Source organism: Macaca nemestrina, chromosome 4 (assembly GCF_043159975.1).
Source record: "Macaca nemestrina isolate mMacNem1 chromosome 4, mMacNem.hap1, whole genome shotgun sequence".
NCBI lineage: Eukaryota > Metazoa > Chordata > Mammalia > Primates > Cercopithecidae > Macaca > Macaca nemestrina.
Genome location: NC_092128.1, coordinates 41,039,975 through 41,052,441, shown reverse-complemented (window position 1 = coordinate 41,052,441; position 12,467 = coordinate 41,039,975).

Here is a 12,467-nt window from a genome sequence, read left to right as displayed (position 1 = left end):
CATCAGTGAAACAACCAGAGTTGTAAATTAACAAGCATCTCTTTGGCACATGAGATCAATTTAAACAGCTTTGATCTCTTTAGTACAAGTTGTCTGTACCAGTAGAAATGAAAAAAAGCATAATAATTATTTTGCTTATAATCTTCTATTGATTACAGTCTATTTTTCTTAATTTAAAATGTGTTAATAACTCACAGAAATATATGGTGAAATATTTCTCATTTAGAAGGTGTCTGAAACTATTTCTGCACATATTGACTGTCCATTAGAATGTAGCTTCTGCCTAATCTTTTCTCACCTTGGAGGGCTAAGAGTGACTGCCCCATATGTTGTCATGTTAAGTACTGTCCAGTTAAATCATGCTTCTTCTTCCCAAATTACCAAGCTATGTGTTAGCATCCCTAAGATATGATAACCATTCTTCAGTATTGCACACAAGAAATAAATATATGGTATTCCATCATTAGATTATTGGGTTCATATTGCTAAGGGTAAATAATTATCACTTATCTTCTGTGCTACTTTTCAATTAACACCCTCTTCCCTTTTCTGATAAAAAGTTTGGCCATATGGAACTTTACTTCCTGATTCAAAAGAAGGACAGCTAGGAAGAGCCCTTATTTATTCTCCAAATTAGTTGATAATTTAGTGGAGAGAAATAACATAAATAAAAATCATTGAATTTGGGAATATGCACAAGGGGAATAACAATGAAGTCAGATGAAACAAGCTGAATAAGAGAAGTTAGTATAAGATACAAAGCCATGAATCTGTTGATGGCAGGCCAAAGACTTTAAAAAAGAATGATTTATGTGGATACCATCCTAAATTGGTCAAATAGTAATATTGTTTCTAATGTGAATTTTATATAATCATAATTATGAGCATTTGTTTTTCAATTGGAATGACTTTTGGTAATTAAGCATAATTGCAATTGCAAGGATATTTTATTTAATTAAAATGCACAAATTGTTTAGTTCAGGGGTCTCCAACCCCCAGGCCCAGACTTTTACTGGTCTGTGGCCTGTTAGGAACCTGGCCACACAGCAGGAGGTGTGACAGGCAAGCCAGCGTTAAGGCCTGAGCTCTGCCTCCTGTCAGATCAGCAGTGACATTAGATTCTCATAGGAGCACGAACCCTATTGTGAACTGTGCATGCATGTGAGGGATCTAGGTGAGAGCTCCTTATAAGAATCTAATGATCTGAGGTGAATAGTTTCATCCATTTTCCCCGCAACTCCCACCTCCTCTGTGGAAAAATTGCCTTCCCCAGAACCTGGTACCAAAAAGGTTGGGTACTGCTGGTTTAGCTGGTAAGAGAGCATTGCATCCTCTCTTGGTGTTTCCTACCATGCAGACACAATGAAGATTGCCTAATGCCTGTGAGTAAAATCAAAGTTAATTTCCTTTTAACTTTTATTGTTTTATTATTTTAAAAAATGTATGTACAGTAGTATTCACTGCTTTTGGCATAGAGTTCTTCAAGTTTTAATGTATGTATAGATTTTTGTTACCATTATCTCACCTGGATACAGAGCAACTGCAACATGCCAAAGAACTCCCTCATATTGATGCTTTTAACCAGACCCTCTCCCCTACTCTGAACTACTACTGGCAAAGACTGATTTATTCTCTGTTCCAATCTTTTTGTTTGCTTGTTTGTATTCTTCTAGAATATCATATTATGGAATCATATGGTACGTAACCTTTTGGGACTTACTTTTTTTATGCAGGAAAACGCCTTTGAGGTTCAGGCTATGTTCTAGAATTCATTCATTTTTATTGTTGAGTAGAATGCCTTTGCATAGGTGTACCCATTTACTCATTAACCCACTAAAGCATATTTGGGGTATTTCCAGTTGGGGGCAATTATAAATACTGCTGATTTAAACATTCATCTATATGTAGAAATTAAAAACATTTGTTCTGGAAAGAACAGTTAAAAGAATGCAAGGATAAGTTGCAGACTAGCAAAAATACTTGCAAATTACCATGTATCCAGAATATAGAAAGTTGATTCTTGAATTGTAGTAGAAAGTGTTTGCCTGAAATAGGAAAGAGAATGTTAGGGAAACCGAATGGTAATTTTCTGAAGCCAGACAGGATTACATTTTGTTTTGAAATGAAACAATAATTAAAACACTATAACATGGCTAGAACAATAATGTAAAATAATATGGAAGCTGAAAAGATGCCTAAATATGGACCAGCTAGATTATATTCATGAAAAAATAGGAGTAAGATATTTGATGTAACATTTTAACAGTGGAAGAAAGAGGTCATTGCCTTTGTAAGGCTACTGCACACATTTGAAATACAAGAGCATCTGAGCATGAGCCCTGGCATTTGGAGAGCTTTAGATGTGGAAAACCAGGTCACAGAAGTGATCAACCAAAATGCCATTATTTATGAAATATATGGAAAAGAGGGAGACGTGATTTCCTGGGTGTCTTCAGGCTGAACATATTAATAGAGACCAGAGAAGGGAATGGGAATTTGAAAAAAAAAATTAAATCATAAATCACTTTGAACTCATATGGGTAGTTGATGTTAAAGGATTTGGGAAATAAGCATAAAATAATCTGTAGAGAGGGCAGTGAATGAGAAGACATTTATGAAGGTGGTGGAAAAAAGGACAACTAGGTGGTAAAAAAGAAAAATGCACAAGTGGCAGATTGTGGCTGTGAGTGTTTCGAGAGATGGCAATACCATTTCTGAGTGCTGTCCCAAGGACAAAGATATATACCATACTTAAAGGATAGCAGCAACTGCACAGATAGAAATAAAGAAACTACATGGCTTTCAGAAGGAACTGTCTTTGAGAAATTTAATGCTGGTTATCACATTTATTTTCCAGATGTTTTCTGAAATTAAACTGTGTTCAGCCCCTGCAGTTTTTACTCTGATATTCTTTTGGAAACCACAATGTGAAGCAGACACTTCTAAAGAGAAGAGCATTCCTCCTTGTGGAATTGTGTTATAATTAGTGATATCAAATAATTGGGCATGAAAAACAATATATTATAAAATAAAAAATAATGAGAGATGATAGACAATGAAATGTAATAAACAACTATCGTATTCTATTATGTGACTTAGTGCTTTTTAAACTCCAGAGATCATTTCAACAGTAAAATATGTCCTATATGCTAGGACTCAAAGGAAACATCTGCAATATTCTGTTGCAGATAATCTGAAGTTACAGGTCACTTAACTTAAAAAATATGAGTAAGAGGCTAATTTTTATCTTCTTACCTGTATGTCCATATCCCTATAATTTTATATACATATGTATATATACACATATATATTTAAAACAGCAAGTAAAAAAGAAAAAGACCTTGAGTTAAAAGCTGTTTGGATAAAAAGGAGACTGATGGAAAAAAAACATCTGTGGTTTGGAAAACTTCAGGTAGACTTGTGTTCGAATCTATACTTTATCACTTGGGCAAGTAACATTACCTGACAGAGACTATTTTTCATCTGTAAAATCAGGGTAAAAATATCTATTTCCTAACTTGTTTGGGGAAATTCAATAAAATATAGTGTACAGATTTTAGCAGAATGCTTTACACTCAAAAGTTTCTTGGAAAATTGCAGATGATATTCTCCCTCTTTGATTTGTGCAGTATCACTTTTGCTAAACAACTGAATCCCCACTTCTTGATCTTACAAACTAAATGTTCTAACATTATACTTTAATTCATTGAACCTTATTGTAATTGATATCTCATAGTTTTGAACTTAAATTGGAGTCTTTGGTAGATGTGTTTCCTCAAACTATTCATCTTCCACAAATTATGCGACACTCTTTTGCAGGGGAAATACCCACTAAAGACCTCCCACCCCCACCCCCCTGTGAAGAGACACAAAAGGTTTGGAACCAGCAAAGGGCTTTAGTGTCCAGCAAACATGTTATGGTCACTCATACCTCTGAGGCTTTAGCGTTTGTGTTGAGTTCACTGAGAAAGCCTCCCCTTTCTTCTTTTATGGAGTGCCTCACAAAAATTTAGAGGCACTTCATCACAGGGTCCTGCAAGTACAGGGTCACATTTCTTTTTTGTTCTTCAGATTCAACAGTCTTTATCAATCTGTTTTCAGGGCTCACTAATTCTTGCCTCTGTTATCAATATTCTGCTCTTAATTCCATCCAGTGAATTGCTTATTTCATATGTGCGTTATCAATTCTAAAAGATCCATTTGGTTCTTTTTTACATTTTCTGTTTTTCTCCTGACATTTTCTACCTTTTTAAAAATTATGATTCTAGTTTTCTTTAGGACACTAAGCATACTTGTAATAACTGCTTTAAAATCCTTGTCTGCTAATATCAACATGGTTTATCCTGAATGCTGTCTGTTGATTAGGGCTGGAACTTGCATGAGGCAAACAAGACACCTGGAACACAAATTTTAAGGATATCCTTACTCAGGATATCCTGCTGACCCACACTTGCAGGACCCTGTAAGTAAGTGCCTCTAAATTTTGTGTTCTAGCTTGCCCAACCCTAATCCAGGCACCTGCTGTAAAGAGTCTCATTTTCTTATTTCTCCATATATTGAGAAATTTTGGCATATATTCAAGGTATTTTGAATGTGGTATCACAGATTCTCTAGTTTTATTATGTTCTTCTAAAGGCTGTTATTTTTTTCAAAGCGAGCAATTTACTTGGATGTACTCAAACTGTAAACTTTGTATTTTTGGCATCAGTTCAAAGTTCAAATCGCAGGTTAGTTCTCTTTATCTGGCCTGCTCTGAGTTTGCCCTACTCATGTATGGTTAAGATTCAGCAAGAGATTTCAGTAGTGAAACACTTTACTCTGACTTTCAGCTCACTCTCTTGCTTTCTCTTTTCTTGGGTTATCACTCACTTTATACCAGCTTTTTTGCTTTGTTTTCTTTTTCTCCAAACTCTGTCTTCTGGCTCTTTGGGTCAAAAAGAATATGCATTCATGGCCAGCTGCCAATGGTTGCTTATCTTTAGTCTAACAGTTACAGCAATAGAAAATTCACCCTGTGAACTTCCTTCTTCTATGTGCTGACTCTCTGTGAATATTCGCTGTGCAGTGCCTTCAAGTAGTCCCCTCTCTGATGTTTATAGCTATCTGCAGGAAGGCTGATCAAACAGAAGCTTATTAAGAAACAGAAATGCTACACCAGCGGTTCCTGAAAGGGATATTTTCTCTAAATTGATGAAGGAAACAAGTAGAAGATTTGACAAAATTAGTATCTTCCCTTTATCTCATTGCTTTAGAGTTCATAACACTTCATTACTTGAGATATGCCACAACTTGGCAAGAAGAGCAAAAGTAGGTAGGAAAGGAGTGTAGTTAAGGTTGGAGAAGGTTTTTAATCTTATATTATAGCTTCCTGTAGAATAGTCAGGAATCTGAATCATTGCATTCAAGCATGAATTGCAATCTGTGTTCAGGATTGGCTGATAGTCTCATAGTGGGACTCATTCAAGGCTGTATGGTGGTAAGAAGCATCTTAGGAAAAGATAGTGGCTATAGTTGCTATATGATGATGTTTCAAGCCTGGAATTTACCTGAGTTATAATAAGATTATAGCTAGCAGAGGCTGGGCGTGGTGTCTCACACCTGTAATCCCAGCACTTTGGGAGACTGAGGTGGGCGGATCATGAGGTCAGGAGATCGAGACCTTCCTGGCTAATACAGTGAAACCCCGTCTCTACTAAAAATACAAAAATATCAGCCAGGCGTGGTGGTGGGCGCCTGTAGTCCCAGATATTTGGGAGGCTGAGGCAGGAGAATGGCATGAACCTGGGAGGCGGAGCTTGCAGTGAGTGGAGATTGCACCACTGCACTCCAGCCTGGGTGACAGAGTGAGACTCCGTCTCAAAAAAAAAAAAAAAAAAAAAAAAAAAAAAAAGACTAAAAAAGGTTAGAGCTAGCAGAGGTTGAAATCGAAGCCTGTGGAGCTGACAGGAAGGAGTTAAGTATTAGTCAAGTGGACTGGGGTTCAGACAGTCCACCAGAGTTTGTTGTTTGCTTTGTTTTACAGGGGAAATTGGAGTATAGTCAAATTTGTTAAGGCAAAATTATCATAGGAAAAACGGTGAAAAAAATCACACTGGTATTAAGGAGAAAACTAAGGCTGCTGAGATACATACCATATATTGGATAATTTTTATATAGTAACTTATTTTAACTTGTTGAATAAAATTGTTTGGGGGTTGTCCCTAAGCACACCAGTCTTGGAGCAAGAAAATAAGTTTTAAACTTCATCAAGAAAATGAATCTTTCTTAGATTTTGCTGCACCTTGTGAAGGAGCATCAGTTTAAGGCCCTAGGTAGACCTAAATTTATTGATTGTTGTTCTTAAATCCCCACAGCTGGATGGAGCTTGAATGGCAGATTGCACATTTCCTAAGCTCAGTGTTCCTAGTTGTGTCATAGATTCACTATGTGTGCATTTTTCACCTGGGCCTGCCTCTTCGTTGCCCTGTGGAGCTGGTGGGAGCACAGCAAGCAGCATGAGCAAATATAAAGCTCATGCTGCTTGCTGTGCCGTAAGTAATAAACTATTTACATCCACTTGGATTCATGGCTGTTTGGGGGCATTCTGTGGGACTGATGTTGGCAAGCCTGCCACAGGAACAGAGATAGGCAAGTCTCCTAACATGATCCTGGCTGGGCAGAACTATTCTTCAACCATAGATGAGAGGGGCTGGTGCTGAGATTCAGGGCTCTTTTGAGATCTGCTGTGGGTCTAAGTTTGTATACTTGGTGTATACAATTTTTATGTATCGATTGAAAAAAAAAATCCTTTTGGAGTGGTTATCTGCTTACTGGCCAAATTTATGGAAGTATTGCAAGCCAGCCTAGCAGAAGTCCTTGTGCTGCTGCTTAGGAATTGCTTGACTGCTTGACAGGCCAAAGGAAAACTGCAAAATATCACTGTTATGCCCTGTTCTGTCTCCTCTAAGTCTATTGTTGTATTAAGAGTTCTTTGACAAATCATGGGAAATTGCATAGTGTAAATGTTCCAAGAAGTGCTCAAATATAAAGAAACTGTTAATTGTCACTTGTTGTCCTATTTAGACAACTAGGTTGATTAATTATTGCTAAGTTTGGCATACTTATAAACGAATATTTTTCTGTTCTTGGTCATCTCCTACCTCATTGCCAAAGAAAATTGGTTTTTGTTATTTAAAGCATATTCTTAAAGTAGATATAGATTTCCCAGATCTGAGCTTCACATATTTAGAGAGGAAAATATATTGTCATACATTTGACAATTTTTCTAATTTCATATGATTTGTTATGATGTGCTACATTTTATTTGATGAGGGAACATGGAAGTAATGAAACTGCCATATTGACATATCCCCAAAGAAGACTATTTAGGAAACTGAAAAAAAATTCTCATGTTTCTAGAAATCATGCCCTCTGGTTGAAATAACTCAATTTCTGATGAAGGATTTAAAATGAGTTGGATTTGTCTTTGAAGGGTTAGAAAAGATATGGAGCACACTTATTGATTTTCCTAACAGAACTTTAATAGGGACAGAAAATAGTTTCAAATTAATTCCCTTGCTAAAGATTTTAATGCAGATAAAATATAGTATGAAAATTACTATGTAGACAGAAATAACAAAATTAGTATTCAAATTCAAACAAAGGTTCATGTAAAGTAAATCATACCAAGTAATTCAGTTTCTTTGAATGTAAGAGAACGATGATGGCTTGCTTTATTGTGAGTATTTTGCCAGTGTTCAATGGAAAAAGCTATATAGATTCGATATGGTTTGGCTGTGTCCCCACCCAAATCTCATCTTGAATTGTAGGTCTCATAATTCCCACATGTTATGGGAGGTGCCTGGTGGGAGGTAATTGAAAGACAGAGGCAGATCTTTCCCATGCTGTTCTTGTGATAGTGAATATGTCTCTTGAGAGTTGATGGTTTTGTAAGGGGGTTTTCCCCTGGACATGCTGTCTTACCTGCTGCCATGTAAGACATGACTTTGCTCCTCATTTGCCTTCCACCATGTTCGTGAGGCCTCCCAAGCCATATGGAACTGTGAGTCAATTAAACCTTTTTCCTTCAATAAATTACCCAGTCTTAGGTATGTCTTTATTAGCAGCATGAGAACAGACTAAAACAGTGTTAAAATTTAAAATAAAAAATAGCACATGAGGTAGATACAGACAACTAATAATGGAATATAATTATATGTGCATTGGATAAGAAGGAAGACTACATAGAGACTCATTTTAAAATAATATACATTAGAAAAAATAGAAATAAGGAAAATCATTATTCATGGTGAATAGCTGCCAAAATAACATGAACGTAAAGAGTATCTGTCAAAGTCAAGTGTTACCAGCTTGTAGAGCCTTCTCTATATTATTTGATAGGTAAGTGATGTAACTCTACCAATTGAAGTAAATATAAGTTGTACTAAATTTCTTTAGGGAAGAGAGTGAGCAATTATCTTCATATTTGAAGAAAAACTTCAGTTCAAGTGGATTAATGGTAATTTTGTTTATCTCTGCATGTTTAATATACTGGAGAGTTCATGAGGCAGCTAGGTAGCTGAAAAGACTAGGATAATAACACAACAAAGTCTGTATTGGATACATACCTCACACATATTTCTATTCTACATTACCTTAGCATTTTAGCCTCTCGATCCTTCTTGTCAGTATAAAAAAAGTGTTTCTTTTTGAAAACTTTAGCTGCTGTCTTTTTAATTTGAACCCAAGTAAGCATTTGACTCACTGTATGCCTATTTGGAGATCTCAAAGTCTTCAGTAGCTTTATTACTTATTCCTCAGGAACAAGGCAGTTTATATTATTAATGAGAACATTTTCCCTTCTACAGCCAATATGTTTATTTTATAAATACATGTATGCCCTAAAATATTTCGGAGTAAATATTCAATTATTTAAATTTTACACATGAAGGTCTTTAATGCCCTTCTTAGCCCCATTAAGCAGGCTACTCTTAAAGGCCATAATTTCTCTGAGGATTGACACAACCAGACTTAAGAATTGCCCAATCTAGGTTTTTCCATGGAAAATAGGCTTTCTTAACAATGTTATAGAGATTCTAAAGTAAATATTTTTATATATTTAATAATAACGACCTCATGGCTACATTCCTTATACATAGTGACCAACATGTTGTAACAGAAGCTTTCTTAATTTAGTAAATAAATTAGAGTCATCCAAATCTTTCTCCACCAATTTTCCTAGGGGCATAATTTCAGGAACCCTTATTTCTCTTTAAAAAAGATAAAGCAGACATCTCTTATATCAAGAACATTTTATATCTGTATTTAAAATGTATAGGCTGGACACAGTGGTGCACACCTGTAATCTCTGCATTTTGGGAGTCCGTAGCAGGAGGATTACTTCAAACCAAGAGTTCAAGACTAGCCTGGGAAACATGTAGAGACCTTGTGTTTACAAAAATAAAAATAAAAATTAGCTGGTGTGGTGGCATATGCCTGTAGTCCCAGCTACTCAAGATATGGAGGTGGGAGGATTGCTTGAGCTCAGAAGTTTGTGGTTACAGTGAGCTATTATCATGCCACTGCATTCCAGCCTGGGTGACTGAGTGACACCCTGTTTCTAAATATAAACAAATAAGTAAATAAAATACATAGCCAATTCATCACCAAAAATTTGATTCATGCCATCATATATCCATCAAGAAATAATTCTGATTAAATTTAGAAGCAAAAAAGAATGACGCAGAAGGGAGGAAGCAAGAACTTAAAAAATATTTTTTCAACTAAATTTCATGGTATTACAGTAGGAAGAGAGAGTTGGAGGTAGACATTCAGTTTCCACACCATTCTAGGACCCTTCGCAGGAGGTATTCTGTGCCCAATGGAAACATTGAGGGTATTGGCAGGCTAGACAACCTGAGATTGGTTAGAAACAAGAAACGGGTGGGGCTGTCAATGAAAGTGTAGTGTTTCTGTTTGTGAGTAAAGTTAAGTTGTTATTAGCTTAAAATAGCCTGTTTTTAATCATAAAATATTTATGTAAGCCTCATGGTAATCACAAAGCAAAAACTTATAGTAGTTGCACAAAGTATTAAAAAACCCCACAGGATTCAAAGCATACCACAACAGAAAGCCGTTAAACCACGAAGGAAAACCGCAAAGGAAGACAGAAGAGAAGAAGAAAGAAACCAAGACTCTACAAAACAACCAGAACACCAATTACTAAATGGCAGTTGCAGGTCCTTACTTATTAACACTTTCATTAAATGTTCGTGGATAAATTCTCCAATCAAACAACAGAGTGGCTTAATGGATAAAAATGCACTATCCAACCATGTGCTGCCTACAAGAGACTCATCTTATCAGTAGGGAAACACATAGACTGGAAGTGAAGGGACAGAAAAAGGAATTTCACACAAATGGAAACTAAAAGAGAGTAGGGGTAGCCATACCTATGTCAGACAAAATTGACTTAAATAATATAAAAAAGGCAAAGTAGGTTATTATATAATGATAAATTGATCAATTTATTAAGGGGATATAGTAACTGTATATGCTAATCAAAGATAATTGTATATGTTAATCATATACAATTACTATAAAAAAACTACTTATAAAAACCATCAGGTCTTGTGAGAACTACCTACCACAAGAATAGCATGTTCATTATCAATCAACATTAGAACACCTAAATACATATAGCAGTTATTAAGTAATTTAAAGGGTGAGTAAAATGCAATACAGTAACAGTAAGGGACCTCACTACCCCATTTTCAACTATGGAAAATTCATTTAGAGAGAAAATCCATAAGAAAACATTGAAATTGAATTAAACTTTAAATCAAATGTACCTAACAGACATATACAAAACATTCCATTGATCAGCCACAAATGGTATATTCCTCTCAAGTGTACATAGAACATTCTGCAAGATAGAGCATATTTTAGGCCACAAAAAGTCTTAAAAAAATTTATGAAGATTGGAATCATATCACATATCTTTTCTTATCACAGTGGCCTCAAATTAGAAATCAGTAACCAGAGAAATCTTTGAACATTTTGAAATATATGAAAATAAAACAACATGTTCTTGAACAACCAACGGATGAGAGAAGAAATAAAAAGGGAAATTTAAAAAATTACCTTGAGATGAATGGAAATGAAAATCCAGCATAACAAAACCTAAGAGATGGAGCAAAAGCAGTCTAAAGAGAAAAATTTGGACTTTGGCTTATATCAAAAAAGCTTATCTCAAAAATGCCTACATCAAAAAAGAAGAGATATTTCTAATATAGAATCTAATATTATACCTCAAGGAACTAAAAAAAGAACAAACTAAGCCTATAGTTATTAGAGGAAAGGAAATAACAAAGATTACAGCATAAATAACTAAAATTGATATGGTTTGCCTGTGTCTCCACCTGAATCTCATCTTGAATTGCAATCCCCATAATCCCTACATGTTGTGGGAGGGACCCATTGAGAGGTAATTGAATCATGGGGGCAGTTTCCCCCATGCTGTTCTTGTGATAGTGAGTGAGTTCTCACAAGATCTGATGGTTTTATAAGTGTCTGGCATTTTCCCTGCTTGTACTCATTCTCTCTTCTGTTGCCTTGTGAAGAGGTGCATTCTGCCATGATTATAAGTTTCCTGAGGCCTCACCAGCCGTGTGAAACTGTGAGTCAGTTAAACCTCTTTTGCTTATACATTACCCTGTCTTGGGTATTTCTTCATAGCAGTGTGAGTACAGACTAATACAGTAAATTGGTATTGAGGGAGTGGGGAACTGCTATGAAGATACCTGAAAATGACTGGGAATGGCAGCTTATGCCTGTAATCCCAGCACTGCAGGAGGCCGAGGTGGGAAGATCACAAGGTCAGGAATTTGAGACCAGCCTGGCTAACATGGTGAAATACCATCTCTACCGAAAATACAAAAAACTTAGCTGAGCACAGTGGCATGAGCCTGTAATCCCAGCTACTCAGGAGGCTGAGGAAGGGGAATCACTGGACCTGGGAGGCAGAGGTTGCAATGATCCAAGATCTAGCCACCGCACTCCAACCTGGGTGAAAAAGCAAGACTCTGTCTTGAAAAAAAAAAAAAAAAAAGATACCCAAAAATGTGGAGGCAACTTTGGAACTGGGTAAGAGGCAGAGGTTGGAACTTCTTAGAGACTTGGAGGGCTCAGAAGACAGGAAGATGTGGGAAAGTTTGGAACTTCCTAGAGACTTGTTGAATGGCTTTGACTAAAATGCTAATAGAGATATGGATAATGAAGTCCAGGTTGAAGTGGTCTCAGACTGAGATGAGAAACTTGTTGGGAACTGGAGTAAAGGTTACTCCTGCTATGCTTTAACAAAGAGACTGGTGGCATTTTTGCCCCTGCACTAGAGATCTGTGGAACATTGAACTTGACAGAGATGATTTGGAGTACCTGGCAGAAGAAATTTCTAAGCAGCGAAGCATTCAAGAGAAAGCAGAGCATAA